Source organism: Colobus angolensis, unplaced genomic scaffold (genome assembly GCF_000951035.1).
Source record: "Colobus angolensis palliatus isolate OR3802 unplaced genomic scaffold, Cang.pa_1.0 Scaffold244, whole genome shotgun sequence".
NCBI classification, from domain to species: Eukaryota; Metazoa; Chordata; class Mammalia; order Primates; family Cercopithecidae; genus Colobus; species Colobus angolensis.
The window spans coordinates 3,635,962-3,657,235 of NW_012115644.1; the positions used below are offsets into that span (position 1 = coordinate 3,635,962).

The 21,274-nt window shown below is 39.7% G+C and overlaps 1 pseudogene; it reads right to left on the bottom strand.

Moving 5' to 3' along the window:
* Nucleotides 1-512: 512 nt before the first annotated feature.
* Nucleotides 513-1,888, bottom strand: LOC105514432 (annotated as a pseudogene).
* Between the last annotated feature and the right edge of the window lie 19,386 nt (nucleotides 1,889-21,274).

The window sequence follows — 21,274 nt, forward strand, 5'->3', positions numbered from 1 at the left end:
AATTATAAATCATGCTACTATAAAGACACATGCACACATATGTTTATTGTGGCATTATTCACAATAGCAAAGACTTGGAACCAACCCAAATGTCCAACAGTGATAGACTGGATTAAGAAAATGTAGCACATATACACCATGGAATACTATGCAGCCATAAAAAAGCATGAGTTCATGTCCTTTGCAGATACATGGATGTAGCTGGAAACCATCATTCTGAGCAAACTATCACCAGGGCAGAAAACCAAACACCACATGTTCTCACTCATAGGAGGGAATTGAACAATGAGAACACTTAGACACAGAGCAGGGAACATCACACCCTGGGGCCTGGCGGGGGGTGGAGAGCTGGGGGAGGGATAGCATTAGGAGAAATACCTAATGTAAGTGATGAGTTGATGGGTGCAGCAAACCAACATGGCACATGTATACCTATGTAACAAACCTACACGTTGTGCACATGTTCCCTAGAACTTAAATTACAATAAATAAATAAATAAGGTCAAAAAATTAAACATGTTTTACTTTTTTCCTCACAAGAACATAAAAATGATGGAGGGGAACTTAACAGGGAATTTTAAAAAGGTAACACAATTTTGCCTTTAAGTAGTCCTTGGGTAGTTATGACAGAATAGTTTGCACTTTTTGTTTGTTTCTTTGAACTGGGATTTTGGTCCAAAGTTTTGTTTGTTTCTAGCATCTACTTCTGCCTCCCCCGCTATCAGATCGGCTTCCTCCAAGACCACCATCTCCTCCATCACCACCAAGAAATGAATTGCCGTAGGAATCACATTGAGGATTTCCACAGAAGGGGGAAGCCCTCTTTCTTGTCTGCCAACTCGATCACCACCACTTGAGTAGAGATCACTTCGGCTGCTTGAGTAACTGTCTCGACTTCCACCATATCTGTCAGGTGAGCTGCTGTAATCATCGTAGCCACAGCTTCCCCATAAGATGGCGGGGGCCCTCGTGTAGGTGGAGCACTACCTGAGTTACCGTAACTCTCATATGAATCTCTGTAGGAACCTCCATTGGATGATCTGAATAGTCACAATCACGACTATATCCATCTCTATCGCTATAGCCTCTTGATGGATAGTCACCATGTGAACTGAAATGACCATAATCACGGTAAGTATAATCTCGTGGTGGTGGTGCATAATCTCTTGTATCACGAGAACTTGGGTAATCTCTGCTTGAATAGCTGTCTTTTGTAGAATACCCATCATCTCTTGGGGACAAATAAACATCTCTACCAGAGGGCAGCTGTTCCCTTCGAGGTGGATCTCCATAACTATCTCTTCCACATGACACAGGAGCTCTTCCTGCCATTCCACTGCTGCTGCGAACTGGTCCTGAAGGTGCAGATGTCTTAGGAGGAGGACTCCCACTTCTTAGTGGTGGTCCTCCTTTTATTGGGAGTGGTCCCCTGGAAGAACTCATGTTAAAATTCATGGAATATCCACTGTCATCCATGTGTCTTCCCCGTGAGGGTTCCCCTGGTTCCTCCACTTCCTCCTCTTCCACCTCTAAGACCTCTTGGAGGGCCTCTACTTCTTGGAGGTGGAGGCAGTCCACCTCTACCACTTTCGAATGATAGTTTGGTGGCTTGTTCCACCTTGATAGCTTTTCCATCTAATGACTTTCCATTCATGTCTCTGGCTGCATCCTTAGCGTCTGCTGGGCTTTCAAAGGTGACGAAAGCAAATCCTCTTGATTTGTTGGTTTCATGGTCTTTCCTCAAGAGTGCTTCCACTATTCGTCCATATTTGCCAAATACTGCTTCAAGAGCTTTCTTACTTGTTTCCGTACTAAGTCCACCAATGAAGACCTTTCCTGGGCGATCTGCTTCAACTTTTTTTTGTTTGTTTGTTTTGTTTTGTTTCATTTTGTTTTGTTTTTGCCAGTGAGTCAGAGGGGTGACAATGGGTTCAAGCTCCAACGAGCTCACCAACAGAGGCTTCCTAGCAGCTCACCACCAGTGGCAGCTGCCAGGTCTGAGGACCAAACCACGAAGCTGCTAGCACTACTGTGCAACCGTGAATTTTTAAACTCTTTCCTGAAAAGTAGAGAAGAAGAAATTATGTTTAAAAACTCACCCCTCAGCCAGGCGCGGTGGCTCATGCCTGTAATCCCAACACTTTGGGAGGCCAAGGTGGGCGGATCACGAGGTCAGGAGTTCGAGACCAGCATGGCCAATATGGTGAAACCCTGTCTCTACTAAAAATACAAAAATTAGCCGGGCGTTGTGGCACGTGCCTGTAGTCCCAGCTATTCAGGAGGCTGAGACGGGAGAATCATTTGAACCCGGGAGGCGGAGCTTGCAGTGAGCTGAGACTGTACCATTGGACTCCAGCCTAGGTGACAGAGCAAGACACCGTCTCACACACACACACACACACACACACACACAAAGACTCACCCTTCTTTGTTCTCCCAAAAAGAAGAAAACTTTGGGCTCTATTTTTATGGACTACTGGGGAAATAAATTAAGCTACTGGAGCTTGCACCAAGAATGACAAAAGGGGAAACTGGAGCTTACCTTTCAGGAGTGGGAAGAGTTGAAACCTGGCAGCACAGAGAAAGAATCTTATCGTAAGGGGCACTATTCAAGTGTGTGAGAGCTGTGTACTATATTGTCTTTGACAGCTGGTCAGCTGGTCTTTCCTGGAGTGAAAAATCTCCCACTGCCCTACCCATCTACCTCTGCCTACTCTCTGTGGATATGCTTCAGCTCTCATAATTGAAAAGAGGCCTAGTAGGGTATAAGGGTAACCTCTTTTTGCTGAGGGCTGAACTAAGGGAAACCTACAGGCATGTTCATTGAGATTTCAAAGCATTTTTATGCCTGATGGCTAAATATAGTTGACAGAATAACACAGCAGAACGATTGAAGTCAGACTAACCTGGCCTAGCACCCTGGCTCTGTCCTTTACTACTATGTGCCTTTTCCTCTAAGTTTCAAAGTAGCCGTGAAGATTAAATAATATATGTAAAGTATTGAGAACAATGCCTGGTATGTAGCAACTACTCCATAATTGTTAGCTTTTATTATTGCTTCTCTTTATATAGTGTTATGGATTGAATATTTGTAGCTCTTCAAAATGCATATGTTGAAATCCTAGCCCCCAGTGTGATGATAATAGACACTGGGGCCTTTGGGAGGTGATTAGACCATGAGGATGCAGCCCTCATGAATGAGATTAGTGCCCTTATAAGAGAGACCTCAGAGAGCTCCCTTACCCCTTCTACCATGTGAGGACACAGGGAGGAGACAGCAGTCTGCGAACTAGGAAGCAGGCCCTTACTAGACACCGAATCTGCCAGCATCTTGATCTAGAACTGTGAGAAATAAATGCTGTTTAAGCCACCCAGCCTATGGTATTTTTGTCATAGCAGCCTGAATGGACTAAGGCACAAAGAATCCATAAATCAGTAAGAATTTTATTTGGGGTCTTTGTCAGTCTTAATTGTAACCCTACATTGATGGGAGACTAAGAATTAAATGAGTAAATAAAAGCTGGTGTGTTTGTTACACCATGTTTTACATGTAGAAGTCCCAGTATAGTTTGAAAAATGAGATTTTCACATACAAGGCATGACTATATATGAGTAAATGACTTATAAATAAAATGTTACATCATGTAGTCTTTTTCTCTAGCCTTTTATGTAATTATAACCCATATAAAGTTGCCACACTCTCACTCCTGGACAAAAGTCATTTAAACCCAGGCAGAGTTTGGCAGACCATTCCAAGCTACTGTGTGACAAACTGCTCCTACCTCGAAACTTTAGTTTTTAAACTCTGGCATTTCAGCCTGTCCCTGCCTTTAGTCTTACTTGATATCCATTATCAGACAAAGTACCAGATGCTTATTTGTATCTATTTTGACTCAAGCTTAAGTCTCCTCAGATCTTTTGGATATCAGTCTATATTGTGATTTATCATGACCTAAGGTTTTACCCAAATACAAATTCTATCCCCCTAAGTGATTTCAGATTGGAGCCATCGGCTGCATACTTCCCCCAACTTTTCTTCCTATTTGAAGCTCTGAATCACCTTGTCTTCCTAAAGTTCTGCCTTTATAGGTAGTTTTCAAGAATCTACAAAATCTACACTTATTTGAGAAGGAGGGTAAATTTTTTGTTGAAGGTTAACACACATACAAAAACAGAAAACTGTACAAAATGTAAGTGTACAGCTTTATAGCTTTTTACAAAATGAACACTCTTGTGTAACCTGTACCCAGATTAAGAAACAGTCGCAATCCCTCTCCTTTTTCCTATTGGAGACCTACTAGTTTAATTTGATCTGCTTTGTATTAACTTTCCATAAATAAAATTAAACAATACTGACTTGTCTTTATCTGACTTCTTTGCTCAATACTATGTTTGTGAGATTCATTCATATTTTTGCAGATGGCTGTAGTTCATTTATTTCTGTTACCATATGTATTTATTTACTTGATATAACACAATTTATTTACTCATCTTATTATTAATGACTATTGGGGTTGAGTCTAGTTTTTTGGTTATTAGAAATGTTGTTATAACACACTTGCCTGAGTCTTTTGGCAAATATCTAAACATTTTTGTTGCTTATGTACCTAGAAGTGAGATGGCTGGTTCATATGATTTGCAAATGTTCAGCTTTAATAAATATTGCCACCCAGTTTTTCAAAGCGGTTGCAACAATGTACCTACCACGCTTGGTATTGTAGAGCTCTTTTATTAGGTTGGTGCAAAAGTAATTGCAGTTTCTGCCATTAAAAGTAATACCAAATAAATACAATTCCTCATAATAAATTTCCTCATTTATGCGCTACAGCTCACCTGCCTCCCACTATATTGAGAGACTTTTTGGCTTCCCATCCCCACCTTCTATCCCCCACATTCCCTGTGCTAATAAGTATTTACACTAAACTTAAATTCACCCCTCTGGTACTACCTGATATGCACTATCGTCAGCAAAGAAATGGCACTACACACTGTGTAGTCTCCTTAGACTTCTCATAGTTAACTTTTTTTTAACTTGGAGCTATTTGGTAGTAACAATCATAGCTATATAGTCACAGCCACACACACACACAAACACACACACACATACACACACACCCCTGGTGCTCGTAGGTGAATGTACAAATTTTATACACCTTATATTTCAAAAAAAAAAAATCATGCTATATTAGATCCTAAAATATAAAGAATCCTTTAAAATGACTAAAAACAAAGTGAATGGGAATAACATAGCTATATTAGAGACTTACTTGTTCACAGCAAGAAGTATGACTTCAGTGCCATAATATTGGAAACATCATAGAGTGAAGATTAAAGCGTAATGCAAGTGTATGACACTGAGTCCCTCTAAGATCTGCTTCTTATTAAATTTACCCAAAAGAGAATTCACTCACGTTCTTCTTCCTAAATGTAGTTCTTTTTACTAGAAAAGAGATCATATAAATTCTTAGGCATTCAATTTCCCACTAAAGCATTTCTCAGTGCTAAATTCAACTTTTTCCAAATGCAGATAGATGAGACACTTCAAAGAAAGCACTTCAGGTGAGACATTGCATTTTCTTCAAATCCACCCTCATGTTCATGCATTCTTCTTTACATAAGTGTTTGAGCACCTATTTAATACACATAGAATTATGAAGAATAAAGTGGAGGATTATAATGTTCCTGGTTTCAACGTTCTTATGGCTTATATGAAATAAATATTCTTTAAATTTTTTTATTTGTAACCCCCAGCTTTTCTCTATAAAGAAAGACATCCTTAGTTTTCTATCTCTTTTGGGTAAATAACTTTATTGTTTACTTGAAACTATTAACTACAGCAAAGAAATCTCAAATTATTCTCCTAGAAACAGATTTCTCCCTCAGTTAAGAGATTTCCATCTATTACTTTGTGCACTATTATGTATTTTTTAAAATCTGGCTTGATTATGCTCCCTTTTGTAAATAACCAAAGACTAGAGTTTAGTTTCTATGGAAATCAACCTCTCTCTCTCTGTCTCTCTCTCTCTCTCATCTCTCTCTCTGTCTCTCTCATCTCTCTCTCTCTCTCTCTCTCTCACACACACACACAGTGAAAGCTGAGAATAATGAGCTGAATTCTCTATACAACTCAATATTCCAATTTGAATGTAAATTACAAATCTTGCACAAGGGATCAATTTTACCACCTGGAGTGCAAGAATATATTCCTTAGCATTAAGCCATGATTTTGAGAGCTAAGTTTGGGCTTATTTAAAATTATTTTCCCTTTGTCATTTTCATGAGTTTTTTTTTTTTTTTTTGGCCTTAGTAAAAGAAAAATGCATTATGCCATTAATTAAAATTAAATGCCTCTCTTGCAGATACCTATGAGTCTATTAGACTCCTAAACTGCCCTTTGTCGTCTTTAATAGACTTTTCCTAGACTTCATGTAACCATATGTACACAAGTCACTCTATTCTCCTCTTGAGTCATGCATTTAGGTCCTATTAACACTAATGGAATTTATATGCACACACACTGAGGGAGAATAAGCCCCTTAAACACCTTTTTAATGGAACAGTTTTGTTTCTTTCCATTCCTCTTCACACTCCTCTGTTTGGACTTTCTCTTGCCAGTCTGTGCTTCCAAATAATATAGTTCTGATTTCTTTTTCAGCTCTTATGCTTTATTTTTTATTGAATTCCAGGGCTCAAGGTAGGACTCGACTTCCCCTCTTTTATTGATCATTTCTGGAAAAAGCAGCATGTACTAAATCATTACTACTGTATTAGATTTTCTGGTTTCAGAGTGAAATTCAGATGTTGCTTTCATTCCAGTTCTTACTTTCCGGCAAATATATTTAACCCACAGGCTATTTTTTTTTATCCTCCTGAAGACTTAACTAGCCAGGAGCCAATTAAGATAATGAATATTTACCCAGGAGGCTAAAGACTTTTCCACGTTAACATGCAAATAAATAGGCATGATTTCAGACTCTCTCACTTTATAATGTTTTTATTTGTTTGTACTTTAGGGAGGTTTTTTTTTTTTTCATCTTTTAAGTACCTATCACATAGGACTTCAGCAACATGCTCAAATTTAGAACAGTAAAGTATCAGGAAATGCCTTTGGAACTATAACGCTGCAGAAAATAAACCTCTAATGCGTATACTAACAATCGCATTTTTGTTTAGCTCTTAGAAATGCATTACTCTTTATTGTTCTTAAAATAAATAATCTTTATCAATAGACAGCTTTGTTTTTCCTTCCCCTATGTAAAGTGAGAGACTGAATAAAACTGTTATGACCAAGTGCCTAGCAGAGTGCCAGACTCACAGCATTAATTTGAATCACATGAAACTGCCATTTTGGTAAATCAAAAGCTGTTGAATAAGTGTTTTAAAAATCTGTTGAATACATCTGTTAAAAAAATAAATAAGTGAATGAATGAAGTCTCTTTCAAGAGTAAAATTTTATTTTTATTCTAATTTCAAAAATTAAAATAATAGACTAAGGTAGTTAAAATGCACATTAAGCAATGAACTTTTCCCAGTCATTTAATGGAATAAAACTCTAAAATTGACTAGTCCCTGTTGTTTTCTGACTCAGTTTGGGGGCAGGGGGAGTTAATAACAACAGAGTACAGCAAATCTAATATTAATTAATTGCTACTAAAGGTAAGCTTAATTTACATTATAGATAGATGACATTCTGATATATTTGAGCGTTTGGAAAATAAATTGATACATGAAAAATCTGATGGTGTGTGTGGAAAGAATTGAGGACAAACATATGAAAAACTGAATCAGTAAATTTAATTTAAAATTACACAAGAAAGAAACCATAATTATAGTATACTACTTAACTGTTCAGTAAATAATATTCAGATGTCACAACCATATAACTCTCTTTAGTTATTCCAAAATATTATCTAAAAATACAAATTATCTATACATTATGCCATTAATCAAAATTAAATGCCTCTCTTGCAGATCCCTATAAGTCTATCAGAATTATCTGAATTATTATCTAAAAATGTCAATACCAGTAGGAAGAGTTCAAAATGTTGAAGCAAATTATGGCTGGGAAGTATGAAAAGGTGAGAGGGAAATTTCCACTTTTAATTATGACATTTAGAACTTTAGGAAAACCCCTTGACCACACACCTCACAATATTATGAATTTCAGTATAACTGAAGAAATTGGTGATGGGTTCTGAACTAGACTCACCCCAATTATGTTAAGTTTACAACACTGCAACCCTATATTCTACCCAATTGAAATTTTTGACCCAATTTAGACTGCTATATGAGGCTTTATATCATTTGCATTTTAACTACATGCAAATATTAATATGATAAAAAATTAATTTGAGAAACTTGAATTTCCTATTGAACTTATCAAAATTTTATTCTTTTAAGCAATTAACTCCAAGTTGGAAAGTAAATGTGATAGTGAGAGAAGAGGGAAACTCAGGACACTCCTAGGTGACTTTAACTCGACTTCACAATCTTACCTTTTTTTCTCTGATTCCTCACTATTTCCAGCCACCTTTTTCTCACAGCTGACTGGCAGGAGGGTATGGGGCATTTTAGGTGCTATGGCCAGAATTAACAGGATAGGAAAAAATTCATTTGAGTTTCTTAGTTTTCCTGCTGTAAGTCTCAATGCAACCTCATTATTTTGACATTAATTTTGCATTCATGAAATAAAATAACTTTCACTATATCGTAGGAATGTAAAAAGCATGAGAAGGTAATACAGTTCATGAAAACTTACTTTGTATTTTCTGACTTTCACAATTGGAAAATTAAACTCTGTGCAAAAATGTATCTATCCACTCTTTTCATGAATGTATTCTCAATTATGTCCAATTCATTATGGGAATCAAGTCTTTATCAGAATAATTAATCAGACAAAATGGTTTTGAGCCCATTCTGGAGCTGTGACGTCTACATTCCTTGCATACAAAGGTGAGCATTATAAATGAAATATGGTATTTAATAGATACTCAGAAAAGCTTTTCAGTTCAGCGCAGTGTTATTTTGGAGTTAAAAGTGGATCATGATTAAATAATTATGATGGCTTTTATCATTAGCCCCTTGCTGACTCAGGAAAGAAAGTTACCCAGATAGTGGGGCCAGAGCAGAAACAAAATAATTCAAAACCACAACGACGAAACAGATTAGGTAATGTTTAAAACGAAAAACCCTAAATGGGTCCACCTTTAAGAATGTCGTCTCTGTTATTCAGAAGTGGTAGCCCACCATGCCAGGTCAACTGAGAGCTCCCTGGGGGTGAAAACCCACTGCAGCCCCAGAATAATTTTGAACCCAAGTTCCAGTTGGAGATCCAAAGTGCTGGTGCTTAGATCCTCCAATTGCTGCTTCTAGACCATTGTTCTAACTTGCTCATTCAAAAATCCCTTTTCTGTGAGTCCCACAGCATCTTTATGTAGCCATTTTCTCAGACAATAAGCAAAGCACAGTGTGATTAGAAGTATGAACTCCTGAGCTATACACCCCTAGATTTAAACCTCAGATTCTCCACTTATTAAGTGTGTGGCCGTGGCAAATATTTTTGCTAATTTTTTGCCAAATTGAGACCTCAGTCTCAGTTTCGTCATCTGTAAAATGAGGGTAATTATAATGCCTGTTTCACAGATTTTCTGTGAACATTAAATGACTTATCACATGTAACAGAACAGTACCAGGCACGTAGTAGGCGCTTTGTAAATGCCAGCTGTTATTAAACAGGCTGAACTCAATAGGTGCACTTCCTCTTCCCCACCCCGCACACACACTCTCACATGAGTCCCTTTAAATCCATTATAAGATCTTGCTTCTTCCTTGGATGATATATTGGACTGATCCTATAACTTTTCCATAATTTTCAAGATTAGTCCAATCATCTTCTATCCCAATAAGTTATGTTTGAATAATTAAAACATCCAGTAGTATTAAATCACTAAAATTTCCAACTTTTATCTACTGTAGAGATTTTCCTCTATCCCAGCTTGAAACCATTTATACATGGAAGGCTTTGTGCATTGGCTGGGATGAGAGGGGATGTGAAGGGTCAGCTTTTGCTCTCCCTCCTTCTCACCAACTAGCTTTACCCCCTCTGCTAGCATCCTTGTCAGCATTCCTGACCCTTCCAAAGCCTGCCCCGGGAGAAGTGGGTATTATGGGAGCACCCTGAGCTTGGGAGTTGACTGGAGCTGGTACTTCCCCTAGCAAAGTGCTTCGGAAGTTTTCTCAGAAGTTTACATTTTTTAAAGGGGTCGTTTTTCTCTGGCTGGTCACTAATTACCTCAACTCTAATCTCCCGGGCATTTGGCAGTCCACCCCAGCCTCTCTCTACTGGGATTCCATCGCCGTCCAAACAGCCCTCTCACCCGGATGACTTTTTTTTTTTTTTTTGAGGCGGAGTCTCGCTCTGTCGCCCAGGCTGGAGTGCAGTGGCCGGAACTCAGCTCACTGCAAGCTCCGCCTCCCGGGTTTATGCCATTCTCCTGCCTCAGCCTCCCGAGTAGCTGGGACTACAGGCGGCCGCCACCTCACCCGGCTACTTTTTTGTATTTTTTAGTAGAGACGGGGTTTCACCGTATTAGCCAGGATGGTCTCGATCTCCTGACCTCGTGATCCGCCTGCCTCGGCCTCCCAAAGTGCTGGGATTACAGGCGTGAGCCACCAGGCCGGTCAGCCACATGACTTTTAAGTTGGCCCCAAGAGTCCACTCCCCTATACCAAGCCCCAGTGATCTCACTTGCTTCGCAGGAAAACTCATGCATCCTCTCCTTGCGTGAAGGTATGGCTCGCCTTTTTTGTCTTCTCAATTGTAGGTCAGTATCATTAAACCAACATCCTCAACTCCAGGGCACATGCTTCAAGTTTCCAGGTGAAAAGAATCGTGTACAACCTGTGCAGGCCTCCTCCCTTCTCCAGTGCTGGAAGGACTGGTTACCCACACCCCAAATCTCCCCAAGGAATCTTCTCTCCATCCATGTAGCATGCCCTGAAGAGGCAATCCAGCACTTCCTTTGGGACACAGCGGTGATTGGGCAGATACTGATTCATTCTCAGTCTTTGGAGCCTCAGTCAAAACTGTGATGTAAAGTATTCCATCTTATGTTTTGTTACATTTGTTTTTAACTACTGCTCACTTCCAAGCCACTCTGCACATTTATCGAGGTCTTTGATTGCTGGATTCATCTTCTTTTTACACCCTGATGCCTTTTTCATCAGTGGAGGGATTTAATTTCTGTGAATTTAATTTTACATGCCTGTAGAGCAAGGAGTATTGGGTAGTGAAAAGATAAATAACAATTACAACAATGCTTGCAGGTCCATGGCCATTCTTCTCAGTGAATTTATAACCCTGTGTAAGCTCCAGCTGGAGTTGAGTCTGCTATTTCGTAGGATATATTCTGTTCCTGATATGCTTTTATACTATGAGCATCTCACCTTACTGAGCATGAGTCTATTATTTTTTAAAAAATGTTTTTCATACCTATAGCCCCCAAATGCAAACCAAAATACATGGGGTTCTTAATGAGGAAACACACTGATCATTTCTAAAGCTGGAGGGGAAACTGAAAATTAACCTGTGTAAAAAAAAAAGAGGCCAGGCACAGTGGCTCACACCTGTAATCCCAACACTTTGGGAGGATGAGTTAGGGGGATCCCTTGAGGTCAGGAGTTGGAGACCAACCTGGCCAATATGGTGAAACCCTGTCTCTACTAAAAATACAAAAAATAGCTGGCCGTGGTGGTACGTGCCTGTAATCCCAGCTACTCGGGAGGCTGAGGCAAGAGAATCGCTTGAACCTGGGAGGTGGAGGTTGCAGTGGGCTGAGATTGCACCACTGCCTTCCAGCCTGGGCAACAGAGCGAGACTCTGTCTTGGTGAAAAAACAAAGAGAGAGAGAGTTAGAGAATACAGGCATAGCGTCACCAATTTGTCCTGGTTTGCTCAGGAGTTTCCTAGTTTTAGCACTAAGAGTTCCATATCCTGAGAAGTTCCTCAGTCCTGGGCAAATCAGGGTGGTTAATGACCCCACTAGTCGGTCCAGCGTGATAATTTTATGTGTCAACTTGACTGGACTAAAGATACCTGGATACCTGGTAAAACATTATTTCTGGGTGTGTCTGTAAGGTTGCTTCTAGAAGCGATTAGCATTTGAATCAGGAGATGAGTAAAGAAAATCTGTCCTCACTAAGATGGGTGGGCATGGGCACCATCCAATCTATTCAGGGCCCAAATAGAACAGAAAGTTGGAGAAAGAAACGGCAAATTTTCTCTCTGTTCTTGAGACATCTATATTCTCTTGCCCTTGTACATCACAGCTCCTGGTTCTTGGGCCTTAGGACTCCAGGACTTACACCAGCACTCCCTAGTTTCTAATCCTTTGGCCTCAGACTGGGAGTTCCATTGTTGGCTCCCCTGGTTCTCAGGCCTTTGGACTCAGACTGAATTACCCCACTGGCTTTCCTGGGTCTCCAGCTTGCAGATGGCATACCATGGGACTTCTCAGCATCCATAATCATGCGAACCAATTCCCATAATAAATCCCCTCTTATATATCTCTCTATATATGCTATTAGTTCTGTTTCTCTGGAGAACTGACTAATGCAATCCAGGCATCAGAAGGAGCAGAGGTTCTTGGAAGAGTCTGAGGCTGTACCTGACCACCCACCCCTCAGTCCAGGCTCCAGCTCTCCTCAATGGCACTCTCTCCCAGTTCTCTTCCTGCTTTTCCCATTGTTTTTGCCTAAGCTAAGTGAGGGAAAGAAAAATAAGCCTTAGATGGCTTAAGTCAAAGGACTGAAAAGCCATGTTACTAATATTTTATGCAAGGTGTTTTTTTAAAGAATTTCTAGAACTTTTCACTGTGTGTTTCTCAAAGACTCTTTTATACCACAAGGAGGAAAAGGAAATGAACCACGAATAGCAAAGTGGTCTGCCCTTAGCCACACAACAATTATGGGGAAGATCTATGGTTTCCTGTTGTTGGCCTGGCCTGCTGAGCCATTTTTCTTGGTAAGTTACTTAAGCGTATCTGGGTTTCAGTTTGGTTTTGTTTGTTTTATAAGCTTTAACTTTTTAAAAAAGAAATACTATATTTTGTGTGTAAGCCACTGGCTGATGATGAGGCTCAAATAAGAAAAGTTTGACAATACATGTGAAAACCTCCTTCTCAGACCTCCTTCCTCTAAGTCTGCAGGCCACTCGCACTGCCAGCTCATTTTGGCCTAGTTATTTGCTTGTTCTCTCTATCCCAAACATTAAATCTTGCCTGTCCAAGATTCCTCAACATTTGTTTCATTGAACATGTCAAAAGAAAACCAAGTAATCTGAAAAAAATAAAACATAAAAACCTCTTGGCTAATAGAAAAAGGTAAATGGGTCTCACTCTCCTTCTAGTTTGCCTGGTGGGCTTCCTTTTACAAAGAAGGCCCTACATTTTTCTGGTCTAGAAGAGTGGTATCTAATGGCAGGAATATCACATCAGGTAGAATGTGACGGCAAAAAATAGATGGAAGAACCATTTGAGAACAGAGAGACTTTTGGAGTTTCCTGAACCCCCTCAAGCCATCCATGACTGATTCCATCAGCTCGTAGTTAACACTGAAGTGATAGAACAAGGATTCAGAGCGAAAACCCAACTGATGGATCCTGGTAGTCAACTCAAGTAGTGCAGGTGCGTTTGTTCTATGTCTAACATCTTTACACACTAGCGTGATTTTCTAAAACTATGGCCATTTTCAGAGACAAGCATAGTCAAAATCAAAAGAACAAAAATAGATAACATGTTTTAAAATTAGAAATATGTCTCTCAGTCGGGCACAGTGGCTCACGCCTGTAATCCCAGCACTTTGGGAGGCCAAGGCAGGCAGATCACTTAAGGTCAGGAGTTCGAGACCAGCCTGGTCAACATGGTGAAACCCCATCTCTACAAAAAATACAAAAATTAGCTGGGCATGGTGGTGTGTGCCTGTAGTCCCAGCTACTCAGGAAGCTGAGGCAGGAGAATGACTTGAACCCAGGAGGCAGAAGTTGCAGTGAGCCGACGTTGCCCCACTGCACTCCAGCCTGGGCAACAGAGTGAGACTCCGTTTCAAAAAAATAAAATAAAATAAAAAGTATGTGTGTGAAGTTTTCACTTGAAAAGCTAATCTGCAGCAAGATTGGGAATATTAATGCATAATACTGATGTCAGCAGGCATTATTTAATCAGTGATAATGACTGAGAGATAGGGTCTGTTCAAATGACTGCAATCACCTTTACAATTTGTGCTAGTTATTCTTTTTTTTTTTTTTTTCTTTTTTTTGAGATGCAGTCTTGCTCTGTCACCAGGTTGGAGTGCAGTGGCACAATTTCAGGTCATTGCAACCTCCACCTCCTGGATTCAAGCAATTCTCCTGCATCAGCCTCCCAAATAGCTGGGACTAAAGGCACATACCACCATGCCCAGATAATTTTTGTATTTTTAGTAGAGATGGGGTTTCACTGTGTTGGCCAGGATGGTCTCGATCTCTTGACCTCGTGATCCGCCCGCCTCAGCCTCCCAAAGTACTGGGATTATAGGAGTGAGCCACCGTGCCCGGTGGCTGGTTATTCTTTATTTGTCATATAGATCTATTCTACGATAGGGAACCATCAGGAGATCAGAGAAAGCTGGAGGATGGAGAAATTGGGGGATATGCTCTGCATCCTTTCCTGTCCAACTCCCTCTTTCTCTCTGCCAGGGTCTGGTTTGACAATGACTGTGTTACTCTATGTAGGGCCAGAGTTCATGTTGGATGGGCCTTGTGGCATGGCTGCAGTTCTCATCAGCTTTCAGTAAAGTCATTTCCTCTCCACTTGCCACTTCAGGCCTCACAGTTCTAACAGCTTCCCACTGATGCTAGTCCTTAGGTAGTCACTACTTCTTGTTGGTTCTTATAACCATGCCCAGTCATTTTGAATAGTCGCTCCATCAAACTCGTTTCAATTGACCCCTTTAATTGTATTATCTGCTTCCTGCAAGGATACTGAATGATACATGCACCAACGATAAAATGGAGAATTGAAGAAATTTCTAGATTACACAGATGTAAAAGAAAACATAAAACGACTTTTATCTGAGATTTTTACATAATTAAAGTATTTCAATGCTTCATCCTTTTCCATGTGGACAGTGCAAGAATCAACTCCATTCAAAACAGTGTCTTCATTTTCCCCAGTTTTTTTAATATAGGTTCTTTTTAAAATCTTTATTATAATATTAATTATTTAACTATCCTCCAAAGATTATTCACCTCTTGTAGGTATTTTGAAAGATTTTTGTGTAATGTACAATGCCAAACATTACAATTTTCATGTAATAAGTCCCTGGTTCACTCCCAGGTTTGGGCACCCCCCAAATATATATGCTAAAATATATATGAAGTCATGTAGCTTTCTTTTTTCCAAAGCACAGCAAAAAGATCAGCATAAGTTCAGGGATACTGGAGTTGCTGAAGAAATCAAATGAAAACTCTAGATCCTAAATGAAAAATAATTACTACAAGGGAAGACTGAAAACCATTAGACAATAGATGTACTATCAAACAAATGCAGCCATCATCCCACTCTATTTAACAGATCTTTAATTTTATAAAGGTCCCTGCAGTTTAGAAAATGTTTCCATATATGTAGAGGTTTGCTAATTGCCTCCCACGTACAGTTCTTCCCTTTTGCCTTGGGAACAAAAGTAGAACTCTGGGTTTTAGTTGAGCATATAGCCACCAAACAGATTACATTCCCCAACCTCCTCTGCGGTTAGCTGAGTTCTGACAAATGAGATCTGAGTGAGGTGAGTGGAACATACAGCAAGTCTCCTTAAGAGAAGTGCTCTTCTAGGCCAGGCGCGGTGGCTCAAGCCTGTAATCCCAGCACTTTGGGAGGCCGAGACGGGCGGATCACGAGGTCAGGAGATCGAGACCATCCTGGCTAACACAGTGAAACCCCGTCTCTACTAAAAAGTACAAAAAACTAGCCGGGCGAGGTGGCGGGCGCCTGTAGTCCCAGCTACTCGGGAGGCTGAGGCAGGAGAATGGCGTAAGCCCGGGAGGCGGAGCTTGCAGTGAGCTGAGATCCGGCCACTGCACTCCAGCCCGGGAGACAGAGCAAGACTCCGTCTCAAAAAAAAAAAAAAAAAAGAGAAGTGCTCTTCTTCCCTTTCCCTCCTTTTTGTTGGCTGCAGTGCAAGCAGGATGCTTGGAGCTTAGACCAGATGCTCTGAACCACAAGCAGCATGCAGATGGCAGAGCAGCAACATAGAAGCAGCCTGGGTCACTGATGCTGGGTCACTGATGATGGTGGAGTTTTCCTACCAGCCCTGAGCAACCTACCTCCAGAGTCTATTCATGTAAAAGAAAAATCCATTTCTATCATGTTTAACTCACTCTTAATTTGTATTTTTAAAATCATATAATGCTAATTGTAATCCTAAGCTATCTAATGTATATTATCTTGCCTAATTGTAAGCCAAATGAAATTGTGTGAGGGCAGAAGTCATGTATTTCTTCACTGCTAAACCCTCACAGTGCCAGCACAAAGTAGGCACATATGAAATCATTTCTCTAATTAAGTGAATAAATGAATGATCCATAAAAACACCCCCTTGAAAAAGATCATTGATAGGATAATGTTCTCCAAATGTGAACAATAATCATAGAAGGACTTTTAAAACAAGGAAGCATAGCACTATGGATAAATGTGTGGGCTCTGGAACCACTCTGCCTGGCTCCAATCCTTACTCGGATACTTACCAGCTGTGGGTTGGAAAACTTCACTTAACTTCTCCCCGTAATATGTAAATAGAGAAAATATCAATACCTACCTAATAGAGCTTTTATAAGAATTAACTACGTTGACATATTTCTAAAACCTAAAACAAATACTGGCATTAGCAAGCACTCAACAAATATTAACTAGCAGTAAGTACATATAACAGCTGACCCTCATTATTCGCACATTCTGTGTTTGCAAATTCACCTACTCACTAAAATGTATTTGAACCCCAACAATCAATGCTTATGGGCTTCTGTGGTCATTCATAGAGCAGTGAAAATTTTGCGTCTCCCAATGCTCACATTCCCCACTGAATTGAACAAGGTGACACTCTCCAATTTTCAGCTCTCATACTGTAAAGAAGTGACCTTTCCTCAGTCTATTTAGTTTTTACATTTTTGTGCTTTTTGTTGGTGACTTCACTGTTTAAAATCGTCCCCAACTATACTGCTGAAGTGCTGTCCAGTAAGCGCAAGAAGGCTGTCATGCACCTCACAGAGGAAATACCCATGAAAGATAAACTTTGTTCACTCATGCATTGCAATTCTGTTGGCCACGCGTTCAATGTTAGTAAATCCACAATGTATATTAAATAAGGTACAGAAATACACATAAAACAGGCTATGTATTGTTCAATTGACAAACATGTTATGATTAGAGACTCACAGAAATATAACCCTGTATTTCCCCTAGGTTCAGTATTGACTAATCCAGAATTAACAGTAACTTTATAGAATATAAACTACTAAAACTAATGAGAATTGACCATGTGTGTGTGTGTGTGTGTGTGTGCGTGTGCGTGTGCGTGTATGTGTACATAAAACAACAAGTACTTTCTCGGCCAAGTGTGGTGACTCACACCTGTAATCTCAGCACTTTGGGAGGCCGAGGTGGGTGGATCACTTGAGGTCAGGAGTTTGAGACCAGCCTGGCCAACATGGCAAAACCCCCTCTCTACTAAAAATAGAAAAGTTAGCCAGGTGTGGTGGCTCACCCTGTAGTCCCAGCTACCTGGGAGGCTGAGGCAGGAGAATTGCTTGAACCCAGGAGGTGGAGGTTGCTGTGAGCCAAGATTGTGCCACTGCACTCCAGCCTGGGCCACAGAGCAAGATTCTGTCTCAAAAAAAAATTAATTAATTAATTAATTACAAAGTACTTTATTTCCTAGGACCAATTTATGGCTAGCTTCAATTTATATTTTTGTTACATGAATCTTTAAGAGGAGGACTTGGTGATCCTTTCCATGGGAGAAAAATTTCTATATGGACTTGGAGAGCTAATAACACAAAGCTTGAAATTGCAAAAGCCAAAGTGAGTTTTTAGTTAACAACAACAAAAAAAATCAACAGGTAGTTGATCCAGAGGATTAGCTAGTGGGCTGAAGTGACAACCAGTAATTCCTGAATGTAAGTGTTTGTCTTATTTTAAACTTCTGAAAAGTTACTCAACTAACATAAGACTACATGGGAAGCACATTAACAATGCAAGTTGTCTATATCTAGCCCTGTGGTGGATAGGAGTTAGGTTCTAGACTTGACAGTGTAAACTAGGAGCAGTGTGAGTTGGGATGATACCTGGAGAAGAAAAGGCAGACCAGAACTGTGAACTTATTATTTCCTCTTATAGTTATATATTAAATAAAACTCTTAATAAAGTAGGTGATGTATTCCTCAAAATTAAAAAGAGAATTTTGTTGTTCACCAGCATTGGCTCTGGAATCAACAGACCTAGGTGTGAATCTCAGCTCCACTATTTCCTAATTTAGAGGTCCTGGGCAAGTCAATCAACCTTGGTTTTCTTTTTTGTTTGTTTGTTTGTTTAAGGCAGAGTCTCGCTCTGTCACCCAAGCTGGAATGCAGTAGTGTAATCTTGGCAAACTGCAACCTCCACCTCCTGGGTTCAAGCGATTCTCCTGCCTCAGCTTCCCAAGTAGCTGGGACTACCGGCACACACTACCACACCCGGCTAATTTTGGTAGTTTTAGTAGAGACGGGGTTTCACCATGTTGGCCATGTTGGTCTCGAACTTCTGACCTCAAGTGATCCACCCACCTCAGCTTCCCAAAGTGCTGGGATTACAGGCATCAGGATTTTTTTATTGATTTTTTTAATTGATAAAATCAGGAACTAATACCTACCTCAAAATATTGTTTATGTGCTTAAATGTAGTATGTGTATGACAAATACCATATTGCTAGGCATATAGTCAGTTTTCAGTAAGCAGCAATAAATACATAATCCCAGGTGTTGTCTTTCTCTTCAGTAGAAAAGTAATCCTTAGCTTATATGTATACCAGATGTAATTATTTTAGCAAATATCTTAATATACTTTGAAAAGAACATAAGTACTTCGTGTGTTTCATCTCAATTACAATGATCATGTCAATACTCAATCTCTACACTTCTTCTTCTTTTTTTTTTTTTTTTTTACTTTAAGTTCTGGGATACATGTGCAGAATGTGTAGGTTTGTTACATAGGTGTACATGTGCCATGGTGGTTTGCTGCACCCATCAACCTGTCATCTAGGTTTTAAGCCCCTCATATTTGTCCTAATGCTTTCCCTCCCCTTGCCCCCCTCCCCCTGACAGACCCTGGCGTGTGATGTTCCCCTCCCTGTGTCCATGTGTTCTCATTGTTCAACTCCCACTTATGAGTGAGAATATGTGGTGTTTGGTTTTCTGTTCCTGTGTTAGTCTGCTGAGAATGATATTTTCCTGTTTCATCTATGTCCCTGTATAGGACATGAACTAATTCTTTTTTATGGCTGCATAGTATTCCATGGTGTATATGTGCCATATTTTCTTTATCCAGTCTATCATTGATGGACATTTGGGTTGGTTCCAAGTCTATGCTATTGTAAATAGTGCTGCAATACACATACTTGTCAATCTCTACACTTCTTAACATCAAAGAAATGTGTCAGGGAAAAAAAAAATACTTATTTTAAAGGTTTTTAATTACAGTAATTTGGAAATTAGCTCAAAACATCTTCTTCTAGAGACCTTTCATTGAGGAAAGCATAATTTTGTCACTGAGCCCCAGGTTGATATTTAGAGATTAGACATCTAATCACAACGGATTGACACATTCATTCATTCATTCATTCATCACTTGTTGAGAATACACTAAAGGCCAGATTCTGTCTAATGCCCTGGGAATTTAGCTGTGAGCAACATATGTAAGATCCCTGCCTTGTGGTCTCGGGAGGAGAGGAGGAAAATAAAAGCATAAAATAATTGCACAAACAACTGCATAATTATAAAATATGGTACACCTCAAGAAGTATTACATCAGGACACATGTGATGCAGTCTCAGCATTCTTTCAAAGAAATAATGAGTAATTATTTCAGGAACTAATGAGTAATTCCAGGAACTAATAAGTAACTCCAGTAAGTCTAGAACTAATGAGTAATTCCAGTGTAACAATGGGAAGAAAATATTTCTCCTTCAGTGACACTTCCAAAAATTCCCTCTCCTCTCTTACTTGCCTGACTCCTCAGAGCCACAAAACATCTCATTCCCTATCCTGAGGCCTACTGATCTCTTAATTTCTACTTGTTCCCCATTTTCCACTTCCCTGGTTTCTTCACCATTCCCATTCCACTCCCTTCCCCAACAATATCCCCAAATCCTCCTTGGAGGTGTAAGAGTGGAATAAACAAAGCAGCACACTTTTCCAAGTTGAGAGAAAAAGGCCAGGGATATTCTCTGATGTTAATTTTTATTACTGCGCAGAAGGAAAACTACAAGGTTTAATAGAAGCATTCAATAGGAAAGCCCAACCAGTCTGGTAAAAATAGAGAAAAATCCCTGGGAAATAACCTTTAAGTTGAGACTGGAAGAAGAAGCGGTTAGTGGAGAGAGGGAAGAAGAGGACATGAAGGAGACAGAAAAGAGCACGGCACTGGCGGAACAAGACGGTCAACGTGGTCAGAGCAGAGCAGGGAGAAAGAAGTTCCCCTCATCTGGTAAATGAGGCTGGATAGGCAGAGAGGGGCCAGATCATGCCGGGTTTTATCTTAAAATCAATAGGAAGCCACTGAAGAATTTTTTGTATTTTGTATTTATGAATATAATTCATTATGAATATAATTCTTTATATTTTCAGGTCTAATTTTATGACTGTTTTTGGTAACACTGGTTTTTTAAAGCCAAGAATATTACCCTGAACTTCTCTCATCCATTATCACAACATACTCACCAAAGCTTTTAATTTTGAAATGAGAATGATTCATGTACCCTAGTTTCTAAAATTCACTTTTCTTTAAAATGAAAATCACATAGAAAAAATGAATATATCCTGCACCTATGCACAAATGCATCCCAGTTTGAATTGCTATAGACCATGTGTTGAAACACCCCAAATAAGAATAGTCCAGGAAATATAGCATAATTATAGCTCAAAACGTAGCTCTCCTTGATTATATTATGAAACCCAAAATGGACTTGTGACACAGGTTAGTTTTCAAACATT